Source organism: Podarcis tiliguerta (assembly GCF_965153285.1).
Source record: "Podarcis tiliguerta genome assembly, chromosome: 3".
NCBI classification, from domain to species: Eukaryota; Metazoa; Chordata; class Lepidosauria; order Squamata; family Lacertidae; genus Podarcis; species Podarcis tiliguerta.
In genome coordinates, this window is record NC_139536.1 from 11042171 (window position 1) to 11068928 (window position 26758).

General features: G+C 46.4%; 1 long non-coding RNA gene across 2 annotated transcripts in view; it reads left to right on the top strand.

The window, feature by feature from the left end:
- The window catches only part of LOC310674049, a 75339-nt gene that overhangs the window by 26621 nt on the left and 21960 nt on the right, over positions 1–26758 (top strand). The window lies entirely within an intron of this gene.

Genomic DNA, 26758 nt, shown 5'->3' on the forward strand with positions numbered 1-26758 from the left:
TTCTCATCCTGAAGCAAAGTTCTTAACCCGAGGTACTATTTCTGGGTAAGCGGAGTCTGTAACCTGAAGCATTTGCAACCCGAGATACCACTGTATTGCCGATTAGCTCCGCATAAATCCCAAATGCCAAATTCTTTCCAAATAATATTGACAGCATTGTTTTGAATTCTGCTGGAAATAACCATCTAGGCCAAAGCCCATACTATAAATGCCATATTTTAAATATCCCTAGTTATAGTTTTGGATGTTTGCATGTGATGCCAATAAAAGGTTTGATGATGATGATAGTTGATGATGGCCCACAATTTCCGGCAGCTATCCCAGGAAAATCTCGATCCATGTTCCGTCTCTGATTTGGCTTTTTCTGGGAGGACCAAAGCCGAGTGATAGAGCTGATGTTTTGCATGCAAGAATGTCTCTGGTCCGATCCCATTCAAACTCCTGTTAAAGAAAAGGATGTGGGGCATAGCTGTCAACCGTCCCTTATTTGGTGGGAAGCTCCCTTATCCCAGCGCCGTGTCCCAGTGCTGTCCCTTATTGATGATGTCCCTTAAATTTACCGGGTTCCATGCTCGCCCGGGTCAGGAGGGAAGCAGCGGCTTGGGGTCCTCCGACGCGAGAGAGAGCGTGCGCACGAGCTGCCGCGTCTCCGCCTCTCCCTTTTCCCCCTGGGCACGTCGTGAGGAGACGGGTGGCGGCGGGCGGGCAGGCAGCCCCTCTCTTGCAGGGGAAGCCAGAGGCGTAGGATCATCTAGTCCAACCCCCTGCAAAGCACAGTCAGTCGCAGCAAAAGCAGCATGGCTCCATCAGTGCCGGATTTATGTATAAGCTAAGCAAAATCCCTTATTTTGGCTGCCGATCCCCTATTTCCGAGGCTGCTGGTCCCTTATTTTCAAATCTGTAAATTGACAGCTATGATGTGAGGAGACCCTGTGGCTTTCCAAATTTTGCTTGACTACAATGCCCATCATCGCTGACCGTTGGCCAGGCTGCCTTGGGCTGATGGGAGCTGGAGTTCAGTAACATCTAGAAGGCCACAGATCCTTGAGTAAAAAAAGGATGTTGTATCCGGTGGCGATGGGAACTACTTCACTGCCTAAGACCCTGGAAAGATGCTGCCAGTCAGAAATCGCCATGATGATCTGAATGGACAAATAGCCTGGCTCAGTGTAAGGCAGATTCCTATCATGGGAAATATTAGGAATCAGTTTTTTATTTCTAACACTGTGCTGGCAATTCCTTTGTCAACTATTACCAGTGTGTGCTAGCGTGTGCATTTAGAGTTAAAATCTGAGTAGGTAGCCAGTAGAGATGCTCAAGGTTTGGCGCACATGTTTAATAATAATAATAATTTTTATTATTTATATCCCACCCATCTGGCTGGGTTTCCCCCAGCCACTCTGGGCTGCTGCCAGCAAAATATTAAAATACAATAATTCATCAAATATTAAAAGCTTGCCTAAGTGAACCAACCTACCGTATTTTTTGCTCCATAAGACACACTTTTTTCTTCCTAAAAAGGAAGGGAGAATGCCTGTGTGTCTTATGGAGCAAATGCGTGGTCCCTGGAGCCAAATTGCCCAGGGGCAGAAAGCAGATCATGCTCTCTTTTTTTGAAAGAGGGAAGTGAGTGTTGAAACAAAGCCACTGAGCAGCTGATCGGCAAGCGATCGGGTGCAAGATAAGGGATGCTAGAGATAAAGGAGGCTGCCTGGGAGGGGGGAGGTAAAAGCCCATGGATCCTCAGGATTTTTACATTGGGTCACCCGAAATTCACTACCAGATCACATAGCATGTCCATGGCTACAGCCTGCACCCAAAAAACCATGCATCCACTGTTTCCTGGGGCTGCAATGGTGCAAAAACATGGTGACAAAGCACGGATCCACATGGATCCTCAGGATTTTTGCATTGGGCTACCCCAAACTCACCATCAGATCACATGTCTGTGGCCACAGCATGAACCACAAAAATCATACACCCACTGTTTCGTTCAGGATAATTTTTTTTCTTGTTTTCCTCCTCTAAAAACTAGGTGCGTCTTATGGGACGAATAATATGGTAATTTGCATTTCCTGGGTGGGTAATACATATTTCCATTTCCCCATATCTGGAATTTTGCAATACAATTCTTTACTTAAAACATATTTTTTAAAAGTAGCAAAATGCATCTTTCAGGCTCAAATGTTTACTGAAATGCGTGTATCTCAGGAAAGTGAGAGGGGGTAAAATGCATACTTGCAGAAAAATGCGTTTAAAAATCGGGCGGCATTTTGTGAACTTCTAAAAATAAAAGCCACAGATCAATGTAGAAATAGGACAGAAAGGATTTCTGAATGAACGCTTGTGAAACTTAGTGGGCAGTTGTATTTTGGCATGCAGACATTTATCTCCCACCCATATCTAAAAATACAGAAGCACCCTTATGGAATAGCAGCCCTCAGATTCCATCTTCAATAAATAGGTGGCCCACTCTATTATTATCCTCACGTATTTATTTATTTTATTAAATTATTTATATACCACTCTCGTAAAATATCAGGGCAGTGACATCGTTTAGAAAACCATTAAAAGCAATATAAATCATTTAATTGACTGACTACCCGAGGACATTAATTTTAAACATCGCCATGGTCCGTTGCCAGAATAAAGAAGTCTTCAAGAGACCCCTGAAAGTGAAAACAAAACAAAAAAACAAGTATGCTTGCCAAATAATCATAGTATTACTTTTTATTAAATTCAATGCACGAGCTACAGAAAAAATCTGGAGCAGCTCACAGCAATAACAAAAGGCTATATCTAAAATACACTGAAACTTCACCAAGAAAAGAAATCAATTGCAAAAACTCCCATCGAATAAAGTGACGTGCATCGACTGCATGAATTCTACACAAATTCCCTGGAAGAGGAAAAAGGTTGTCATCTGGTGCTGGAAAAAATGTCAGTGTTGGTGTCCAGCGAGCTCCCTTGGGTGCAAGTCGGGGGCTACCACTGAAAAGGCCCGTCTACTCACTGCCACCCTCCGGACATCTCTTGTAGGTGATACCCAAAGAAGGACCTTGCATGATGATGACCGTAAGGTTCTGGATAGCCTTGTATGAGGAAAAGGTGTTCACAAGGTTTTCAGAGTTTTGAGCTTTATAGGTCAAAAACTGAGCCACTTGGGCTCGCCGATCAGAAGTTCAGCAGTTCGAATCCCCGCAGTGGAGTGAGCTCACGTTGCTCTATCCCAGCTCCTGCCAACCTAGCAGTTCAAAAGCATGCCAGTGCAAGTAGATAAATAGGTACCACTGCAGCAGGAAGGTAAATGGTGTTTCTGTGCACTCTGGTTTCCGTCACGGTGTTCCATTGCTCCAGAAACGGTTTTATTATGCTGGCCACATGACCTGGAAAGCTGTCTGTGGACAAACACCGGCTTCCTCGGCCTGAAAGCGGGGTGAGTGCCGCATCCCATAGTCGCTTTTAACTGGACTTAACTGCCCAGGGGTCCTTTATCTTTACCTTTTTAGGCTCTTTGGCTTGGGCTGTACACAGGCAGCAAAATGAACCTGTAGAGTGTTGAAATGGTAGATTTGACTAGATCAAAATGGAGGTGAAGTGGTTTCTTCAGGCTCCCCCTGTGTTATTTTTTTTAAAAATCCTGCTAATAGGTAAAGAAAATCCAAGCGCAACAGGCAAAACATTGACTAGAATACTCTTCCCTGATGTGCTACCTTTCTATTTGCAGGGAATTTTTACATAGGGCAGCATTCAAAAGTGATATCCCCCCCCCCTGCAGCTTGATGTGGTACAGTCCATTATATGAACATCATGTGGCAAGTGGCCGTTGTGCCGAAACAAGTGTAACCCAATCCAGTCACGATTTTTGACATCTTTTAATATAGTCTATCAGTGAACTCAGTTCACTGAGGACTGATCCTTGTGTAGCCCAAACAGTGCTCTCCGGTGTCCGTACAGGAGGAGGCGGTCTTAGCAGGTTTGGAGGAACCCAAAGTTTTGCAGAAATACATGTTAAAACTTTTTTAAAATAGTCCTGAAGAGAAATAGAGTTTGTTTGTTTATTTATTTAGCGGAATAATGAAGTACAGTGGTACCTCGGGTTAAGTACTTAATTTGTTCCAGAGGTCCGTTCTTAACCTGAAATTGTTCTTAACCTGAGGTACCACTTTAGCTAATGGGGCCTCCCGCTGCTGCCGTGCCGCCGGAGCACAATTTCTGTTCTTATCCTGAAGCAAAGTTCTTAACCTGAAGCACTATTTCTGGGTTAGCAGAGTCTGCAACCTGAAGCGTATGTAACCTGAAGCGTATGTAGCACGAGGTACCACTGTACAAGTTCTCGTAAATCCATATATAGAAAAGTCTACTTTATCAAGTGGGATTTTCCCCTCTTTCCCCCCTCCTGAAATTGGCTTGGGGGGTCCGGAGGAGCCCAGATCAGTTTTTAATGTCTGGTGCTGTATTGTTTTTAATATTCAGTTGGAAGCCGCCCAGAGTGGTTGGGGAAACCCATCCAGATGATGATGATGATGATGGTGATGATTTTATTTTATTAATTATTATTATTATTATTATTATTATTACTATTACTATTATTATTATTATTAGGAGAAGGAAGGAATTGTTCTCCTTGGCAAACCAAAATACTCACCCTGATGGATGGATCAATCATCTTAGCATGATGTTAAATTCCTCCCATGATATTTTCCTATCTGGATTGCAAACTTCTTCTTCTTGTTGTTGTTAATTAAATTTATATACTGCCCTTCATCTAAAGATCTCAGCGTGGTTCACAAGACAGGATAACCTCACACAAACACTAATAATTGATGGTTGGCTTATATTAACGATATTTTTACACGTGATTTATTTTTAACTACTTTATGCAAGCGATACAAATAAGTAATGTAAAAAGAAGAAGTTGCTGCCTAAAATACTATGGGTGGAATTGCAGCAACTGGCCTTTAGATGCATTACTGCCTCCAACTGTGGAAGCAGAACAGAGTCATCCTTTCTAGTAGCTTTCTTCTCCAAGAATATGCCTAATAATAGTAATAATAATAATAATTTATTGTTTATACCCCACCCATCTGGCTGGGTTTCCCCAGCCACTCTGGGCAGCTTCCAACCGAACATTAAAAACAATACAGCATCAGACATTAAAAACTTCCCTAAACAGGGCCATCTTCAGTTGTCTTTTAAAAGTAAAATAGTTTTTTATTGCCTTAAGTCTTTCCTTTTATTCATCCTGCACCTTCCTTCCAACATCACTCTTCATCAGATGGCCATGAGCTCCAGCGTTAGCGGAGAGGGAGCGAAAAACAAGGGTGCCTCTAATTTCATCTGTGAAAAGTTGGAAAGGGTTAGAATTGTTTTCCCCTCCTTTCATTAAGAAAAACCGTGTCCTCGTATTATCCGCTCCGCGCCCTCCGAATCGATAAAGTGCAAATGAAAGTTAAACTGGAGAGTTTTCACTCCGTTTGTCGACAGACGCGACGGATGGAAACAAAAGCTAGAGAGAAATGATTCAGCCAGACTGTGCTTAGCTGCTCTCTCCTTCGTAAGGGGAGCGAAGTTATGGATTGGGGAGGGAAGAGAAAACCTGCCACTCCCCTTCTTCCAGTTGTCGAACTGCAACCCCCATCATAAAGTGGCCCCAAATTGGGTCAAAAAAGCAAGATTTTTAAAAATATTGAAATAAAATAAATAACCCAGGTTCCAGGGATATGATAAGGAAGGCTAGAATAGGCTAGAATAGAATAGAGTAGAGTAGAGTAGAGTAGAGTAGAGTAGAGTAGAGTAGAATAGAATTTATTATTTATACCCTGCCCATCTGTATTAAAGTATTAAAATACAGTGGTCTTTTAAACATTAAAAGCTTCCCTAAAGAGGGCTGCCTTCAGATGTCTTCTAAAAGTCTGATACTTGTTCTTCTCTTTGACATCTGCTGGGAGGGCGTTCCACAGGGCGGGCACCACTACCAAGAAGCCCTCTGCCTGGTTCCCTGTAACCTGGCTTCCCGCAGTGAGGGAACCGCCAGAAGGCCCTCGGCGCTGGACCTCAGTGTCCAGGCAGAACGATGGAGGTGGAGACGCTCCTTCAGATATACTGGGCCAAGGCCGTTTAGGGCTTTAAAGGTCAGCACCAACACTTTGAATTGTGCTCGGAAATGTACTAGGAGCAAATGTAGGTCTTTCAAGACTGGTGTTATGTGGTCTCAGCGGCCGCTCCCCGTCACCAGTCTAGCTGCCGCCAGTCTAGCTGCTGGATTAGTTGTCACCCCGTCACCAGTCTAGCTGCTGGATTAGTTGTAGTTTCTGGGTCACCTTCAAAGGTAGCCCCACGTAGAGTGCATTGCAGTAGTCCTAGCGCACCTGGTCCTTCAGGGGCACAGTTACCCCATTCAGGACCAGGGAGTCCTCCACACCTGCCTGCCTCCTGTCCCCCAAAAACAGTACTCTGTCTTGTCAGGATTAAACTGTTGAGATACTGCCAGGGAGACAAAGTCCATCATGGCTCCACGTCGCCTCTGTTGCGATCATCGATCTCCCGTAGACACGCAGTATCAGCAATTAGCGACACGAGCTTCAGAAATACCTTGCCACATTCCAGAGCTGATGCACGCTCTATCAGCAGAATTCACACAGCGAAAGATGCACGCAGGAGAGCATTATTTACAAGTTTATTCAGCGTTGGTCAGAACAAAGAAAACATGACTGCCTGCTTCGGTGTCTCAGGCACAGAGAGAGAAACGAAAGCAATAGACAAAACATAAACTTCCTGTGAACAGGAAATACGCAGACTCTGTGACTCACAAAGCCTGCTCCCTTTAAGGTGGAACGGAAATATCCTAACATAAACCTCAATCTGTAGCTGCCATCCATCCTACAACCGCCTCCAGACACTCACACAGGACCTTCACCGCCTTTACTGGTTCACTAGATTCCCTGGTTGTGCAAAGAGACCCCAGAGAGACTAAGGAGACTGCAGTCTGGCCAGTTATTACAGATTCTCCAAGTGTCCCTATTTTCCAAGGACAGTCCTGAATTTACAGAAGCTGTCCTGGTTTCTGATTTGATCCCAGAATGTCCCGCCTTTCCTTAAGACATCCCTAATTTCATTGGAGAAGTGTGGGAGGATATGGAGTTATCGAAGTGAAATATAGTTATTTCATGCTCTTTATCACAGCTTGTAAAACAGTGATTGAATTGCCCCCCAAGCCTCAGGCTTTTATATACATTATTTACACAATGAGTCCCGTCTGATTGGCTGATTCTGCTTCCCTCCTGGAGCCTGATTGGTCTTTTCATGCAGGCCAATCAGTTGTTGCATTCTGCAATCCTACCAGCCTAATAGGCTGATTAACGTCTTCCTGGAGCCTGATTGGTCTTCTCCGGCAAGCCAATCAGCTGTTGCATTCTAGGATCCTACTTGCCTGTTGTTCTAGGATCCAAGGTTAGTACATAACACCCAGCCAATGAGATACAGCCTTTAGAAGATATCTCAAGGCAGCCCTGCATAGTTTTGCTACGTTTTTTGTTGGCGGCCACCCAGAGTGACTGGGCAATCCAGTCAGATGGGAGGGATATAAAGAAAGTTATTATTAATAATGATAATATTGTAGAATAGGGCGTCCCTATTTTCATCGGCATATGTTATTATGCATTTGGCTACGTGCAATGTGAGCACCCTGTTTGTAGCTCCTGCATTCCAAGGCCTCCTCCAACTCTAAAATACTGATTCTAGCACATCCTTGCACACCCAGGCAGGCAGCATAAGCAGAACATTATTTATCAAGAGCCTAGTGAGCTGCCACACAGGAATAGCGGGCCTGATTCTGCTTGGCAGGTTCCATGTTGTGGAAGCCCTGTCTGCTCTAGCCCTTCCGATGATGGACTGGGAGACAAGCCCCGTTGTTGCCTTCTACACCATAATAATAATAATAATAATAATAATAATAGTAAATTTTATTTATACCCCTCCTTCCCCAGCCAGGGTGGCTAACACCAGTAAAATTACAGTAAAAACATAATAGGAAAAGGGGGGGGGGGGCAATTTAAAATGCAGGTTAAAATGCAATTTAAAATGCAGCCTCATTTTAAAAGTAGCCCATAGATCAAAACTGTAAGGGAGGGGGGAACATAAGGGTCAGACTGAATCCAAACCAACAGCTTTGTCTTGCAGGCCCTGCAGAAAGATGTCAAATCCCGCAGGGCCCTAGTCTCTTGTGACAGAGCGTTCCACCAAGTCAGGGCCAGTACTGAAAAGGCCCTGGCCCTAGTTGAGATTAATTATTGGATCATGTTTTTACTGTGCAGGTACATTGGGTTGGCTGTGCTCTGGATCAAGCCAGAAAGTGGGGAGTGGGAGTGGTGAAAAGGGTATGATTCTCTTACACATCCTTTCTTTGTCTGAAACCTTAAACCATTAAAATAAATAAATCAGGGCCCCTTTCCTGCCTGAACTTCCAAGAGAAGGAGCCCCCTTCTTCCATTCTTTTCTCTCTTTTTTAATAACAATACTTGACCGTTTAGCCTTCCTAAACGGCAGAGAACAAGCCGGCTGCTGTTCACAAGCCAGGGCCTTTTATGATACAGCGATCAAAAGCAGTAACATGATGAGTTAATTGCGATGGAACTTATCTCATCATCATAATTTAACTGCAGAGACCCAAGAGAAAGAAACGAGAGGTTGGGGCTCCAGACCAAATAGCAGAACGCACCTGGTGGCATTTCAGCGGAAAGGAAATTAAGGGTACTTTGAGCCCCCCCTTCAGGCATTATTAAAGGGAAATGATTTCGAGCTGCGAACCATGCGCCCTGATGTGTCCCGTCCCCCGTCCCCCCCACACACCCAGGTTTTCCACATTCAGCAACAAGGTCTATAGGGGACTTGCAAGCATGATTCTTAAGGGCTCTTGGTCATGGAGAGGCTTGCAGGTGCTTTTATCCCAGAATTGTAGAGGTGGAAGGGACCCTAGTCATCTAATCCAACCCCCTGCAGTCTAGCAATCACAGCTGACCATTCAACATCTGTTTAGAAATCTTCAGTGAAGGAGATTTCACCATCTTCCAAGGTAGGGTAAAGCTAAAGGGGACCCCTGTCCATTAGGTCCTGTCGTGACCGACTCTGGGGTTGCGGCTCTCATCTCACTTTATTGGCCAAGGGAGCCGGCGTACAGCTTCCGGGTCATGTGGCCAGCATGACTAAGCCGCTTCTGGCGAACCAGAGCAGTGCATGGAAACGCTGTTTACCTTCCCACCGGAGCGGTACCTATTTATCTACTTGCACTTTCATGTGCTTTCGAACTGCTAGGTTGGCAGGAGCAGGGACCGAACAATGGGAGCTCACCCCGTCACAGGGATTCGAACCACCAACTTTCTGATCAGCAAGTACTAGGCTCTGTGGTTTAACCCACAGTGCCCCCCGCATCCCCCCAAGGTAGGGTAAAGGTAAAGAGGATCCCTGACCACTAGGTCCAGTCGTGGCTGACTCTGGGGTTTCGGTGCTCATCTCGCTTTATTGGCTGAGGGGGCCAGCGTACAGCTTCCGGGTCATGTGGCCAGCATGACTAAGCCGCTTCTGGCAAACCAGAGCAGAGCACGGAAACGCCGTTTACCTTCCCGCCGGAGCGGAACCTATTTATCTACTTGCACTTTGACATGCTTTTGAACTGCTAGGTTGGCAGGAGCAGGGACCGAGCAATGGGAGCTCACCCCATTGCGGGGATTCGAACCGCGACCTTCTGATTGGCAAGCCCTAGGTTCTGTGGTTTAACCCACAGTGCCACCTGCGTCCCCCCAAGGTAGGGTAGCAGCTGACAAACCAGCAAATGCCGGTAAAGTTGACCAACCCAACTCTGAAACCAATCTGGATTCTACTCTCAAGTACAGTACATGTTCACCCATAAGTATAATCAAATATGGACAATGAGAGGTGTGTGTGTGTGTGTGTGTGTGTGTGTGTGTGTATTGATCAGCCCTGAATGAACTCTCGAAAGGTCAGCCATTTTATCCACCCCAAATTGAATGTCTGCCATTTGCATACAGCTGGAGGTCAGAGCTCGGTGCAAATTGCAGTTCTAATCATGTGTAAATCTAATTGCGCCATTCTTCTGTCATCGGCCTCATGTCATCTGGAAAAGAATTACAGTTTCCCATAAAGCATGCTGGGAAAAGGACTACATATATAGTTCGAAAGGCTGGCCGGGATCCATTTTGTCAGCGACAATAAATATCACAAAGCCAGCATTCCACCGTGACGGCGTCTGTCATAAAAATTCTGCTGACCGGTCCTTCATATCCTCTCCATCGGAACCTGTTAGCACCGGCCTTGTGCAGATGTTCTAAATAATGACTCTGAAAAGGACAGTTGCAGACTTGGATCGGGTTCAAAAAAAGCCAAACATGATCAAGGAGCTAGAACAACTCTCTTATGAGGAAAGTTTACACCTGGAGCTTTTTCTTGCAGGGGGCAAAAATGCAAATAAGAAAAGTGAGTAAAAATATGTGTGGAAAAAGTGGATAGGATCAAAGAATCGTGGAGTTGGAAGATACCACGAGGGTCTTATAATGCAGTCTTTCCCAACCGGTGAAAGCAGGTGGCGCTGTGGTCTAAACCACTGAGCCTCTTGGGCTTGCTAATCAGAAGGTCAGTACAGTGGTACCTCTGGATGTGAACGGGATCCGTTCCGGAGCCCCATTCGCATCCTGAAGTGAACGTAACATGCGTCTGCGTGTACGTGGGTCGTGTTTCGCCGCTTCCGCATGACGTCATTTTGAGCGTCGGCACATGCGTAAGCGGCGATACCCAGAAGTAACGCATTCCATTACTTCCAGGTCGCCGCAGAGCGCAACCCGAAAATGCTCAGCCTGAAGCGTATTCATCCCGAGGTATGACTGTAGTTCGAATCTGAGCGATGGAGTGAGCCGTTGCGCCAGAAACGGTTTAGTCCTGCTGGCCACATGACCCGGAAAGCTGTCTGTGGACAAACACCGGCTCCCTCAGCCTGAAAGTGAGATTAGCGCCGCAACCCCGTAGTCGTCTTTGACTGGACTTAACCATCCATGGATCCTTTACCTTTTTTTACCTTACAGGTGAAAATTTTGTAAATGGGTGGCCACAGCACGAGGCTCGGGGACCACCGTGGGAAGTGAGAAGTGAAGAAAAAAGATTTTTTTAAAAAAAAATCCTGCTAGGCTGGCTATCCGCTTGGCCAATTGCAAGCGGGTAAGGGAGCAGCCCGTCAGGGCCTAGTACTTAATTATTATTATTATTATTATTATTATTATTATTATTATTATTATACCCTGCCCTCCCCAGCCAAGCCGGGCTCAGGGCGGTTAACACCAGGTATAAAAACAATTGATTAAAATACAACTTAAAAACAAGATTAAAATACAACATTAAAATGCAGTCTCATTTCAGTAGAAACTCAAATCAAAAACTTTCTGGGGATGAAAACGTCAAATCTTCACCAAGGCCATTTTTGCCTCATGTGTTTTCTTGGAGCAGTCCTGGTACGTTTCTGGCGGGAGAGCGCGATCGCTGAGGTTCCCGATTTGAGCAGTAGAGCCTGCGATCTAGAACCCCCAGGTGAAGACATGCGGTGGCAATGGGTAGGGCTGGGTGAACCGGAGCTGCTTGTTGCTGCCGCCAGGGCTGCACCCGGTGGCAGCCTGGGCCTGACTCTCAGAGGTGCAGGGAGCAATCCACCCCAGGGCCTAGCGGATCAGGGCCTTTGAATGTTGCCAAGGGGTGCAGGGCCCGTCGGCAGTGCCAGCCCGGTTCTGCAAAGAGCAGGGTGAAATCTACTCCAGAGCCTAGCGGATTGGGGTTGTCTGGTGCTGCTGACTTGCATCTAGTAAGTGCATCTAGTAAGCATCGACTCAGAAGACAGCCACAATGAGTTCAGTGGGTCTTACTCCCAGGTAAGGGTGTGGGGAGCTTAATAGGTTATTGTGTTTTAGTGTTTTGTTGGAAGCCGCCCAGAGTGGCTGGGGAAACCCAGCCAGATGGGCAGGGTATAAATAAAAAAATATTATTATAATTATTATAGTGTTTTATCTAGGCAACCAGGGCTCCTCCGGATGACAAGATCTTTTCGCACCAGGTCAGCTCTTTAAAATTCTCCACACATATACAGAACTCCCAGTGCGCCCTTTGGACTGTATCTGTTGGTTTCCCCCTTTGGGTCAAATAACTGGGGTCAAATAAGTGTTGTTTACTTTTTATAATACATGAAAGATGGATCTCCCTCAGGAGGTTGTGGGCTCTCCTTCCTTGGAGGTTTTTAAGCGGAGGTTGGATGGCCATCTGTCATGGATGCTTTAACTGAGTTTCCTACAATTCAGGGGGTTGGACTAGATGACCCTTGGGTCCCAGTTCTATGATTCTATCTTTTTCTGCTTCTAAAATATTTCATTATGTTCCTATCGTTTTATGTAATTGTAGTTTGTATAAATTATAAAAATTATTAATACAGTGGTACCTCTGGTTGTGAACAAGATCCGTTCCGGAGGCCCACTCACAACCTGAAAAGAGCGCAACCTGAAGCGTCCGCGGCGCGATTTGGCACTTATGCGCATGCGCGAAGCGCGAGCGGCGAAACCTGGAAGTAACCCTTTCTGGTACTTCCGGGTCGCCGCGAGATGCAACCTGAAGAGACGTAACATGAAGCAAATGTAACATGAGGTATAACTGTAAAACATGTTCTATTTACACACACACAAAATTACATACAATGGTACCTCAGGTTAAGAACTTAATTCGTTCCGGAGGTCCGTTCTTAACCTGTAACCTGAGGTACCACTTTAGCTAATGGGGCCTCCCGCTGCTGCCGCGCCACTGTCGTGCGATTTCTGTTCTCAGCCTGAAGCAAAGTTCTTAACCTGAGGTACTATTTCTGGGTTAGCGGAGTCTGTAACCTGAAGTGTCTGTAACCCGAGGTACCACTGTAGCTACCTTTCTACTGGTAGAACGGGGGTAGGGCATGGGCATAGCCAGGATTTTTGGTCGTTTGTTGGGGGGGCAGAACTTCAGATTTGTATTGATTTTTATTTATTGGGGGGGGGCAACTTCCCCTCCTGCCCTGCCTTGGCTACGTCCAGGGAGGGGGCCAAGCAGAGCAAGCAAAGAGGCACAGCAGAGACAGCAGTGTCTGTGTGATATATGGTTTATTTACATATAATGCAGCCTGGACCTAGATGGAGAGAGCATTCACATCCCAAGAAGATCCTGTTTGTTCCATTGCTGCAGCTTCGGTCTCCAAGAGACCCCAAACATCATGTCTGAGCCTCTTATCTGTAGCATAAAACAAGCTGCCTGCCTCGTGGGCTGGCCCCCTCCTCCAAAAAGAGATTTTTTTCCTGGTCGCTTTTCTTCATTGCCCACTGCAGTTCTGCCCCTCCCTCCTGGAAATCTGAGCATTTGTCTCTGCTAACTATCTCTCACCTCAGGGAGGGGCTTTGCCCATTTTCTGTCCGGCCCAGAGACTCTGCTAATGGCCTTTGCCATTCTGGTGTTTCCCTTGCAAAGGAACTTCTGCCAGGCTTTTTCCTGGACACTGGTTTAAACTCCAGTCTCCACTCAGGAATTTAAGGGTTCGTTTAAATTCTAACCCGTTGATGAATTCAAATATTTTAGGGGAGTCTTCCCCCCCCCCAAAAAAAAACTTACACCCTTGTGCACATTAATTGAAACAAAGCATGTTTTCTATCTCACTCGTAATTCTGTACTCAAAACAAACACGAAAAATCTGTTGATCGTTATGGTGTCAGAAGCCTGCAGCCAATAGAAGGAATAATGCGCTCGCCACAATATATTGAGGTTCTACGAAAGAGTTATTCCAAAGCTCGAAAAGAGGTATCCTGATGGTACTGGGGTATTGCAGCAGGACCTAGCCCACTGTCACACAACAAAAGTGGTGAAGAAATTCATGGCAGAGCTGCAAATACAGGTATTTGATTGGCCAGGGAATTCCCCGGACGTAAATCCCATTGAGAACTTGTGGGCTATATGCAAAGTCGCCTCCGTGCTGTAGACTGTACGACTATGGAGAAGCTCATTCAGGTGCTGATTCAGATGTGGTACAGGGATCCGAAAATCAACAGTGACTGTTCGAAACTATAGTGGTACCTCGGGTTACATACGCTTCAAGTTACATACGCTTCAGGTTGCAAACTCCGCTAACCCAGAAATAGTACCTCGGGTTAAGAACTTTGCTTCAGGATGAGAACAGAAATCGTGCTCTGGTGGCGTGGCGGCAGCAGGAGGCCCCATTAGCTAAAGTGGTGCTTCAGGTTAAGAACAGTTTCAGGTTAAGAACGGACCTCCGGAACAAATTAAGTACTTAACCCGAGGTACCACTGTAGTAGACTCCATGCCAAACCGTGTTCAAATGCTGCTTTAAAATAGCAGAGGTCATATCCGTTACTAATATACATACAGTCATACCTCATGTTATGTTTGCTTCATGTTACATTCTTTCAGGATACGTCCCACGGCGACCTAGAAGTACCGGAAAGGGTTACTTCCGGGTTTTGCCGCTCGCGCATGCGCAGACACGCAAAATGACATCCCGCGCATGCGCAGAAGCGGTGAATTGCAACCCACGCATGCGCAGACGCACAGACGCAGGTTGCGTTCTTTTCATGTTGCGAACGGGCCTCCGGAACGGATCCCGTCCACAACCAGACGTACCACTGTATATGTGAGTTTTGTACAGTAAACTAAATTGTTTGCTTCAATTAATTTGCACAAGGGTGTATAACAACCTATTCCATTAAAAGCTTTGCAAGCTGGAGAGAAGCATCATTCAGTTCTATCAAAGTCTCTCTGAATGAGGTATCTTCCTCATTCAAGTCTATGTGAAAGCTATATACAAAGAGCCTAACCTTCTTCCAAGTTCTGATCTTGGAAAGAGCCAGAGAACAACTGGTGCGAAAGTGAACAGCTACCCATTAGTTAAGCAACGGCCACACTCAGCGCCTGCCTTGATCCATTATGAGCCTCCCAGGGCCCTCTTGGCAGTCCGTTGCTAACAGCCCCGAAACAGCAGGAATGTGGAAGGAACAGGTGCTGGGGCTTACCACAGCTGGGACCCACGCTGCGCAAAGAGAATAAGTGCTGCTACTGCTGTTTCTCCAGCAGCCTTGAATGAAACCACCTACCTGAAGACGCTTAATTGTTTGACTCGCCTATAGATTTGCTTTTAAATGCCGGGTGCTGGCAACGTTTAACTCCTTCGGCTGCTGTCGACGGGTCCCTGGTGTCCTTGCCTTTCCCTGGCATTGTTTAAGGATCCGGGAAAGGTCTCTGGTCTCTGTAATATGGAGACCTGTGTATGTGTGCCGACAAATGCAGACTGTCAGGTGTGCGAGCAGGAGCCAAGCCCTGTGACCAATAGGGCTCTGCAGGACTGGGGCCTTCCTAAGTTTGAGCTGAAGAGGCAAGGCGTGGCCACACAGGTGAGGCCGGTTGGTAACTCACAAGGGCTGGGAAGGGATATAAGGTCAGCATTTTCCCTTCAGCTCTTTGCTGCAGCAACACGTTCCCTGCCTTGCTGCAGTTGACTCCCTGCTCCTTGGACCCCTGACTTTGTGACTCCTTGCTCCTTGCTCCTTGATCCTTGGACCCCTGACTTTGTGACTCCTTGCTCCTTGATCCTCGGACCCCTGACTTTGTGACTCCTTGCTCCTTGATCCTCGGACCCCTGACTTCATGACTCCTTGCTTCTTGATCCTTGGACCCCTGGTTTTGTGACTCCTTGCTTCTTGATCCTCGGACCCCTGACTTTGTGACTTTTTCCTCCTTGATCCTCGGACCCCTGACTTCGTGACTTCTTGCTCCTTGATCCTCGGACCCTTGACTTTGTGACTCCTTGCTTCTTGATCCTCGGACCCCTGACTTCATAACTCCTTGCTTCTTGATCCTCGGACCCCTGACTTTGTGACTCCTTGCTTCTTGATCCTCGGACCCCTGACTTCGTGACTTCTTGCTTCTTGATCCTCGGACCCCTGACTTCGTGACTCCTTGCTTCTTGATCCTCGGACCCCTGACTTCGTGACTCCTTGCTTCTTGATCCTTGGACCTCTGACTTCGAGACTTCTTGCTCCTTGATCCTCGGACCCCTGACTTCATGACTCCTTGCTTCTTGATCCTCGGACCCCTGACTTTGTGACTTCTTCCTCCTTGATCCTCGGACCCCTGACTTTGTGACTCCTTGCTTCTTGATCCTCGGACCCCTGACTTCGAGACTTCTTGCTCCTTGATCCTCGGACCGCTGACTTCATGACTCCTTGCTTCTTGATCCTCGGACCCCTACCTTCGTGACTTCTTGCTCCTTGATCCTCAGACCCCTGACTGTGTGACTCCTTGCTTCTTGATCCTCGGATCCCTGACTTTGTGACTCCTTGCTTCCTGACCCTCAGACCCTTGGCTTCTTGACTCCCGGTTCTCTGACCCTCAGACTCTTGGCTTTCTGACTCCTGGCTTCTGGACTCCTGTTCCTGCTCCCACCCTGCCATCTTGCCCCCGGTCCTGACGTCCGCAGCCGGGACTTCGATCACCCGTGACACAGACCCTCCAAGTGTCCCTATGTTCCAGGGACAGCCCTGGATTTACAGAAGCCATTCTGGTTTCTGATTTGATCCCGGAATGTCCCGCTTTTCCTTAGGACGTCCCTATTTTCATTGGAGAGATGTTGGAGGCTATGGCAGGATGTCCTATTTTCATTGGAGAAATGTTGGAGGGTATGGAGTTTCTGCCACTTGAGCCATCGGAAGGCAGCCTTTCATAGGCTGTATATCGTCTCTTGGGCTGCAACCACCAATTCCTGTTCAGTGCCTGCCTCTCTCTCTGGCTGGTCGAAGTCTTCCCATTTCCCCAATGAGGCTCTGCTCTGCTCTACAGGAGGAGTGGTAGATATAGCCAGAAGATCTGCTTCTTGGACTTTGATATCTAGAGTCGCAAGGGGAGGCCCTCCCTCCTCCATCCCTCAGTTGCCAACTTTCCTGTCCCATCCCCCCAGTCTGTTCCTTCTCCTTCCTTCTTTCTCCTCTTCCATCTGGGGCCACCAAACCATGCCAGATCCTAATGGAGCTCAGGGGCCCATGACAGCAGTTGCACATCATCTGGGAGCTCTGCTGTTAATGTAGGAAACATACTGTGCATGGAATCTGTGGTTCTGTGAAGATTCACAACCTTAAAATGAAGGGGGGGGAGCACATTCCACCCACAGTACATTCACAGCTTATCAGCAGAGTTGCCAGAATATCAACAAGTGGTGCAAAGGTAAAGAATGGACAGGTGAGGGGTGCAGGTATGTTACTTTGCAAAAACATGTTGCAAACGCCAAAACCTGAAAACGCTGTGTATTAATAAGAAATAAGAAATTCTTATTTCATTGAATTATGTAAAAAATAAATAAAAGGGCATGCAATTGCAATGTGAAAGCATAATTGCTTTCACTGTTGAACAAGATGAACAGAGAACAATTTTTGCTATTCACTATTACGAAGTGAATTTCTCACATTGGTATCAGCAAAGAACTTTGCACTTGCAGTGATAGTGTCCGCGAGAGGCCTAGAAACGTTCTGGGATCTTCAGTTCCTTTTAAGACTTAAACAGTGTGCTCTTTTCTCAAATATCTCGATTCCAGACATTGTTACACCACGAAGAAGACAACTGCAAATTGTCAAATGCCTTCTGTTTTTCAGAAATGGGCATTTGAGCAACTGCCGGTAGCCGCCTGGGAAGTTCCTGGGAATGAAAATATAAAAAAAAGGGGGATTGTTGCTTTGTTTTTTCTGACCCTTCAGTTTAGATATAAAAAACTTATACTGTAATGACGACCCATGAAGATACTATGGCCATGCTAAATTCACTGATGTCCTACCAGGCACACTAACTCTAGGGGGTGGAGGTGTCACCAGTCCCCTCAAGATTCCTTAGCGGGTGACTCAGCCCCCCAATATTGAGGGAACAGAGGAGGCTGAGAGCATTGAAGGCACAGCCATTGAAGCTGCACGGCGCTGGGCAAGGCCTTCTGCTGAGGATGCGCCTCATCCCAACAATGTGTCATGCGTCAAGTGTGTGATGTCACAGGCACACATTGTGCCACGGCCCCTCGGTTTTCAGCCCAAGGCACCATCTCTGTGTCCTACTTTTCTGGGCCAACTGAGGTGGCAAATGGATGGACTTGTCTTTAAGTTGCCAGGCTCAGTATGAGCAAAATAGAGCCCTTCAGACTCAAGTCTCCCGTTTCTGAATGAGCTGAACCCCATCTAAAAGTAGGGTTAAAGTTTTGGGGAAGTTCCAAAAAGTTTACTGTGCATTTCTGAAGCAACTAAAGACTTCCAACTCCCATCAGCACCAGCCAGCATGGCCAATGGTCAGCGGCAATGGGATTTGTAGTCCGGCAACACTTGGAAGGCCAGAAGTTCGTGTAACAATGACAAAGCCACTTCCGACCTCAGGAGGAGGCTGGCTTCCAGCCCCACGCGATCAGGGGAATCCTCGGGCCGCGTCATTCCCCTGGCCAGCCAATCGGCTGGCTCAGGGGGTGCGGCCTGCCTCATTTGAGGCAAGCACGGCTCGGGATCTCCCTCTTTGGCCGCTCAGCTTTTTAGGTTGCCCGCCCGCCCGCCCTTCAAGGTTTCCTTTCTGACCTTGTTATGGACCTCGGTCGGTCGCCGTTGAGGGGCCTGGTAGGAATTTTTTCCACTTGGCAAATTGGCACCGGCCATTTGGTTTTTCACCTACCTCGTAGCAAATCGTCACAACTTCCTTGGTTTTGGCGGTTAGGCATTGGTAGGGGTATTGTTATGTAGATGTGTTAGGGGGAGGAGTGCCATCACCTCCCCGAAATATTGAAGGGTAGTCTGGTAAAGGATTCTGGGGGGCGTGGCCTCGTCTGAAGCCTATGGAGGTCAGGACCTAAAGCACGCCCCCGAGCAGTGACCCTGGGGGAGTCCCTAGTTGGTGTGTATCAGCAGGGCTCCCCCTGCTGGTGTTAACCCTTCCTGGTCTTCAAGCAAACAGGCTGAAGCCGGATAGTCGGTTCGGACCAATGCCTAAGCCAATACCGCTCTTTACCTGTAACCAATAAAGTTGTGGCCTATTTTAGCCCATTAACCTAAATACTTGTGTCACATGTCGTTGTTTCCTACTGGTGGGAGGCGGGAACTTGCCATGCAACAAAAAAAAATTATACCTGTTATGGCTAGTTGAAATAAAACACTCAAACAGTACCCTTTTCCCCATCAAAGCTTCTTCTGAATGAATGGTTCCAACCTTTTCTTGAATAAGATAGCAGGGAACTCTCTTTCTGCTTCACACAGACCCTCCGAGTTAAAAGACTGGCTCTCTTCAGAGAATACTCTCTCTCCCCTCTTTTCTTTGTAGTGTTTTGGGAATTTGCGCACTCACTGCTGCTTGGAGTCAGTCTGCAAACTTCCGCTAACAATGCAATCAAGTAACTTCCATTCCCTGCCTCCTTTTTAGCAGATTGTAGAATAATTTAATAATAATAACAGTAATAATAACAATAAACGGGGCGAGGAGAGGAGGGGGAAGACCCTACAGCTTTGACAGATGGTACTCAGCGCTTGACTCCTGCTGAGCTCAGCAGGGCCGGTGGTTTAGCACTGTCAAAAAGACTCTTGCCTATGAAGTGAATAACAAAGTGTGGGCTGCCAGTCTCCTTTCCTATAGAAAAGCTCGGTTGTTGTAACATGTTGCTCCTGGCTTTCTTTCGCTGCGGTGGGGGGAGCTTAAAAAAAAGAGAGAGAAAACCTTCTGAAAGCTTTCGGCTGCCCTGTGCGGTGGGCAGATGCTTTTGTGCTGGAGAAATTGGGAAGGGAAATCAAAGAAGCAGGAAGCGATGCGGCAGGGAGGGAATTTCGGAGGCCCAGGCGAGCTCCGGTGGCGAATTTGGAAGACTTCAAAGAGGATTCCAGCTCAAAGGGAAGACCTAGATATTGAATTGATGCTGTCTATAGTCGGGGGTTCTTTCCCTTTGCCAAATGAGCTAATGCCAAAAAGCAAAGTGGACTTGGGCTATAAAATGCTGCTTTAGCAGAATTTCCGCTAGCGACCTCTCGGCTGCAAACCTGTTGCCATCCCACCGTGTTGTCTGTCTCTTCAGACATGCCCCCACCCGCCTGGCCAGATTGGGAGCAATGCAAACAATCCTTTCTGGTAAGCCTGAAAATCTTTTTTTATGGGGTGAGGTAGAAAGTTATGTTAACTGTGGAAGGTGTAACCCTTACCGCTCTGTTACAAACACCTTGATTTTCCTGTTGTGGAAGAAGGAATTGTGTTGGCCCACTCCTAAAAATGTATGTGTTACAGTGAATGTCCAAAATTGGGTGGGAGGTTGCACTGATAGGCGAATGTTGACAATCCCAGATTAATTTTGAGCCGAGATGAAAATGGATAGAGATAGATGGAGACATGGATGTATTTCAAATCTTGGAGAGTACACAAGTAAGCACTTGTCAGCTGTCACCAGTGTATCTAAGTTTTTGGAAATTCACCTGCTTCACCCAGGATTGTCAAAATTTGAAAAACTGAATGCCGACCACCAAATTTTGGATACTCTCTTGGTGTAGTTTTAAGGCAACCTGCTAAAGAACTGCCATCCACTGGTAACATCATTCAAAATCCAGAGTTAATTCTATCATGTCACCCTGCTAAAAAGTTTTAATTTGGCTTCCTTTTTTGGCACGTAAGACGCAAGGGCATGCTGAAATCAACAGCGCTTACTCTTATGTAGAGTTGTTTAGGGTGGAAATGCCAAAAATATAGCACGCTGCTCAATATGTCGATTCTCTTTATACTTCTCCGTGGACATAATTTGCTTCAGAAAAATTAATGCGGCATTAATAACTGAAATACAATTTGTTGCATAAGTTGAAAAGGTCCAGTCCCTGAGAATATCTAGGTAAGAGATCTTAGCTGGCAGGTATATAAAGGAGGGGGTGAATAAGGTGGGAGCTGAATGGCAATGAAATGCAAAAATTACAATCCTTTATAACCCTACACAAGTTTATTTTGCTATTACTTTAAAATTTGCCTATTGTGTCTATAGAATTGTAAAGCGATGAGCACACTCAATGAAGAGCATTTGAGTACATGTAGTTTGCTTTTTTTTGTTCTAAGGAGAGAGAAACATAGTATTTTGGCAGAAGCATATTCCAGCACCCACATTTTCTGAGAGTCTCTCCAGACACCCTTTTTTATTGTGTATTCATGATGACTTGTACTCATGGTGCTATCGGGGTGGTTATACAGAACCCCGCCTCCAATACTGCTTGCACCATCGAAACTTTCAGGACATGGTTCCTTTCCCATCTTTAAATGCCCCATAGCTTCTTGTTCAAATCTATGAACACTTCATCCCACAAATGTACGGCGGGGGAGGGGGGGTGTCCTGCTTTTGTTGCACTATAGTTCAAGAGCTGGGGTATGTGGAGGGTTAGGGGAGGGGTAATATCGCTGGTGAAGGGTGGAGCTGTGGGTTAAACCACAGAGCCTAGGACTTGCCGATCAGAAGGTCGGCGGTTCAAATCCCCGTGACGGGGTGAGCTCCCGTTGCTCGGTCCCTGCTCCTGCCAACCTAGCAGTTCGAAAGCACATCAAAGTGCAAGTAGATAAATAGGTGTGCTCCAGCAGGAAGGTAAACAGCGTTTTCATGCGCTGCCCTGGTTTGCCAGAAGCGGCTTAGTCATGCTGGCCACATGACCCGGAAGCTGTACGCCGGCTCCAATAAAGCGAGATGAGCGCCGCAACCCCAGAGTCGGTCACGACTGGACCTAATGGTCAGGGATCCCTTTACCTTGAATATCGCTGGTGAGGGACACGTCATGCTCATTTTGGGGTAGTTTGGTCCCCACCCGGCACTCAGCTCTCACCTATGGCTCCTAGAAGTTGTCAGCAGGTGACAGCGGCTTCGACTGGCCGGCTAAAACAGGTGAAGATAGCTCATGGATCTCAAATGCTTGGTGAGTTTGGGACTTCCTCTGCATGTGAAGACAGGCTCTGATGGAATAGATGAGACCAATAGTGGGTCCAACGGTCGAGAAGGCGGTTTCTTCATGTGCTGTAGAGGGAAGTGAGGGGCAGAAGGGGCTCATCAACTTGGGAAGGTAGCCCATCTAGGAGAAGGAAAACTCTGATCTTAACCCTCCACTGCCTTGCAGGATACCTTCAGGAGTAAAAAAAACAGACCAATCTGAAGAGGCACTGAAGTGACATAAATGCAAGGGGTGGAAGGGACGTTTTTAGGGGACAGGAATGCATCACCTGTTCTGTGTCTTTCCATTCTAACCCCCCAAATCTGCCTCTTTTAGGGGGGTAACTTTCTGCCATTTTGGCTTACCCCTCAGAGTGAAGACACCATTTACACCAGGGAGAAGGCTGTCTGTGGGCTTCCCCTCCCACCCAGTGGAAAGGGGACCAAAACACAACCACTCTACCAAATTCACACAATTTTTTTCTGTTCTCCGGCCAGATAATAATAATAATTTATTTATACCCTGCCCATCTGGCTGGGCCTCCCCAGCCACTCTGGGCAGCTTCCACCAAAACACAATAACCTATTAAACATTAAAAGCTTCCCTAAACAGGGCTGCCTTCAGATGTCTTCTAAAAGTTTGGTAGTTGTTTTTCTCTTTGACATCTGGTGGGAGGGTGTTCCACAGGGAGGGCGCCACTACCGAAAAGGCCCTCTGCCTGGTTCCCTGTAACTTGGTTTCTCGCGGCGAGGGAACCACCAGAAGGCCCTCGGCGCTGGACAGAAATGAACGCATGCTTTATTGGAAAATATCACGCACCTACGCATTGCGTTTGGGGAAGCTGGTTTGCAAAAGTGTTTCTATTAGGAGAGATTGCATCTGAAAATGTGTTTAATGGGAGAAATTCAGACAAAAACACTGATGATTATCAGGAGGCCTTTTTTAAATCGTCACCACCACCACCCTCATTGCAAACTAATGTGGAAATGCTCACAGGCCTTTGCAACTATTTGATTTTGATTTTGATCAGCCAGCCACCTTAAGGATCATCAGTAGTGTTTATATTTAATATTCATTTCTTAAATTGTGTTTTATGTTTTAACATTTTACGCCACCCTGACGTTTCATCCTATTTTAGTACAGAAATGCTTTTTTAAAAAATAATAATGCATAGAACTGAACTTAAGATTGCAAAAATGAGAAACCAAATAGATCTGCCCATCTTTCAGGCACCTTTTGCTTCTGCTTGAGAGCTCATGAAATTGTTAACTCCGTTATATTTTCTTTAAAAAATAATAATCAAATCTGTGTGAGCCACTTTGATGACCCAATGTGGAACTATTCCCACGAATAAAATAAATATGGCAATTGGTTGAGAGGGGAGCTATTCCCTGCCTAGGTGCAAAACTGCCCTCCGCAGAGTTGGGAAGAGGCCCAACGCCAGAGTCTCTGTCTGCAGAAGCCTAAAATCTCCACCTCACCCCATCTCTAGAGAAATCCCCCTCCTCTCCGCTCCATCTCAGAGTGAAAGCACAACATGCTGGCAGGTGGCATTTGGGCCCATGAAGCGAAATCTCTGGACCTTGCGTCTGTTGCACCTGCCGTTCTGCGGCTGGGGTCCCTCGCTTTGTTGACTAGAAAAAGAGACAGGGCATCATGCCAGGAGCCTTCGTGTGCCTTCTGAGCCAGATCCCAGTTGCTAAGGGGCTTGGGGAAGACATCAAGAGAGAGAAGCAAAAAAGTAAAAAATAAAAGTAAATCTTGTTTTTCCTTTTTCACAGAGAGAGGTGTGGGCAGATTGTATGTTAACAAGGAGAGGGAGGGTGTTCTCAATCCCATTTGGGCAGTAGCTCAGTGGCAAAGCATCTGCCTTGCGAAGCAGAAGGTGTCAAGTTCGATTCCTGTCATTTCCAGGTAGATTTGGGAGAGAATCGCTGCCTGAAAACCTGAAGAGCTGTTGCCGGTCTGTGTTGGCATTACTGAGCTAGACCATCAGAAAGTGTTTATTTATCTGGTGGGCGGGGGGCGGGACCCAGAATTAAATATAAATTACTAACAGATTCAAAAGAAAGAGGGGGATTTTCTCTGCCGGATTTGAAGATATATTTTGATGCCGCAGCCCTTTGTTGGGTTAAGGAATGGATTAAATTAGATAATGCTGATGTTCTTGATTTGGAGGGGTTCGGCAATGTATTCAGTTGGCATGTTTATTTATGGTATGATAAGATAGAGGCTCATAAAGGCTTTAAAAACCATATAATTAGAAAATCTTTATACCCTAAAATATAAACATCCTTTCCTTAGAAAGGAAAACACCTAGGTGGCTTTCACCAATGGAAGCAGAGGCCCAGAAAAAAATAAATATGGAGAGTACCTGGTTGAGATATTCTGATTTACTGTTGGAAGATAAGGAAGGATACAACTCAAGACCATTTGAGCAAATCAAAGATAAATTGGGTTGGCTACGTTATTATCAGATTAATGAATTGTTTAAACTTGACAAGAAAAATGGTTTTGCGTCAGAAAAAACCAAATTGGAAACGGAGTTGTTAGATACTAATGTTAAAAATTTATCAAAAATGTATCATTTGTTGTTTGAGAGGGCTGGATGTGGCGCAATCGCCTTGTAAATTCGGCCCACAGACAGTCCGGGAATCAGTGTGTTTTCACATGAGTGGAATGTGTGCTTTTATTTAAAATGCATCTCGGGGTTATTTGTGGGGCATAGGAATTCATCCCCCCCCCCCCGAAAATATAGTCCAGCCCCCCACAAGATCTGAGGGACAGTGGACCGGCCCCCTGCTGAAAGTTTGCTGACCCCTGAGCTAGATGGATCAATGGATCAACATTGCATCAGGCAGCTTCCTATGTTTCTATGCTCCCTTGTTCGGTAATTAGTCCATGAGGGTTGGGTGGCGTTTCATCAGTGAGAACAAATCATTAGAAAAAGGTCTCTTGATAGATGGAAATCTCTCTCTGATTTTGAATGGGATGCCCATCAATGTTTGGTGACACAGAGGGATGCCCAAATTGCTGTGTAAGTGCCCTGATCCATAGGGAAACTGACTGCCAAAGATAGGTGATGGCCTGTACATTGTATTAATCATGCGAAGAATTTGTTTTCTGCCTTATCTTTTTCTGCTATTGCATTTTTGGTATGATTGTTGTTGTTTAGTCATTTAGTCGTGTCCGACTCTTCGTGACCCCATGGGCCAGAGCATGCCAGGCACTCCTGTCTTCCACTGCCTCCAGCAGTTTAGTCAAACTCATGCTGGTAGCTTCGAGAACACTGTCCAACCATCTTGTCCTCTGTTGTCCCCTTCTCCTTGTGCCCTCAATCTTTCCCAACATCAGGGTCTTTTCCAGGGAGTCTTCTCTTCTCATGAGGTGGCCAAAGTATTTGAGCCTCAGCTTCAGGATCTGTCCTTCCAGTGAGCACTCAGGACTGATTTCCTTCTGAATGGAGAGGTTTGATCTTCTTGCAGTCCATGGGACTCTCAAGAGTCTCCTCCAGCACCATAATTCAGAAGCATCAATTCTTCGGCAATCAGCCTTCTTTATGGTCCAGCTCTCACTTCCATACATCACTACTGGGAAAACCATAGCTTTAACTATACGGACCTTTGTCGGCAAGCTATAATTGTAGTGGCTGCAATGCTTGCTCATTTTTAAGGTTATTGCTATTGTGCGCAGCTTTGAGCTCAACATTGCTGTTGGAAAAGCAGGATGCAAATGTCAAAAGAGGGAAGTCAGTAGTCCCAGGCTTCCAGAGAGATAGGAAGGCAAAGAGAGACAAAATCAGCACCTTGGACTATTGCGTGGGTTTCAGGACCACAGATAGCAACTCGGCAGCAGAGATAGAACATACAAGTTGTCCCAGCGATGCCCTTGAGCAGCTGGCAGATCTTAATAGCAGAGGTGGGGAACCTCAGACCCCGGAGCCCAATGTGGCCCTCTAGCCTCTCTGGTACACTCCCTCTCACCAGGCTACACCAATCACTGGCCCTGCTTCCGACCCTGGGGCTTCCCTTGCACCCGGATGAAATGTGTCCTTGAGTTCTGATCATGTCTCTGCGAAAGGACAGAGGGGGTTGTGTGTGCGTGAGTGCATGTACTGTACAAAGGTGAAATTTGCATTCATTGCTCCACCTAGGGGTGCCTCCAGCCCCGCCTTGAAGAAGATAAGGATACAAGAACAAGATACATTATATATAGATATACAGATGATATGGAGATATGGATATACAGCCATACCTCGGGTTACAGACGCTTCAGGTTGCGCATTTTCGGGTAACGGACACGCCAAAACCCAGAAGTACCGGAACAGGTTACTTTCGGGTTTTGGCACTCGCACATGTGCAGAAACACTAAATTGTGCTTTGTGTAGAAGCGCCGAATCGCGACCCACGTGTGTGCAGATGTGGCGATGTGGGTTGCGAACGCTGCGGGTTGCGAATTTAAATAATGCTAATACTAGATAACAAACAATGTCGTGAAGTGCTTAAATAGCCAATGAGTTGGGAGGTGTGGGGTCATATCCACCCTTAGCAATAGATCCTCCCGCACGGATCACGTTCGCAACCCAAACGTCCACTGCATAGATATATAGCTATATACCGTATTTTTCGCTTCATAGGGTGCACCGGACCATAGGGCGCACCTAGTTTTTAGGGGGGGTGTCAAGGAAAAAAATCTTATTTCCCCCCCCCAGCCCCAAAGAGCAGCGTACAGGCTGTGCGCAACCT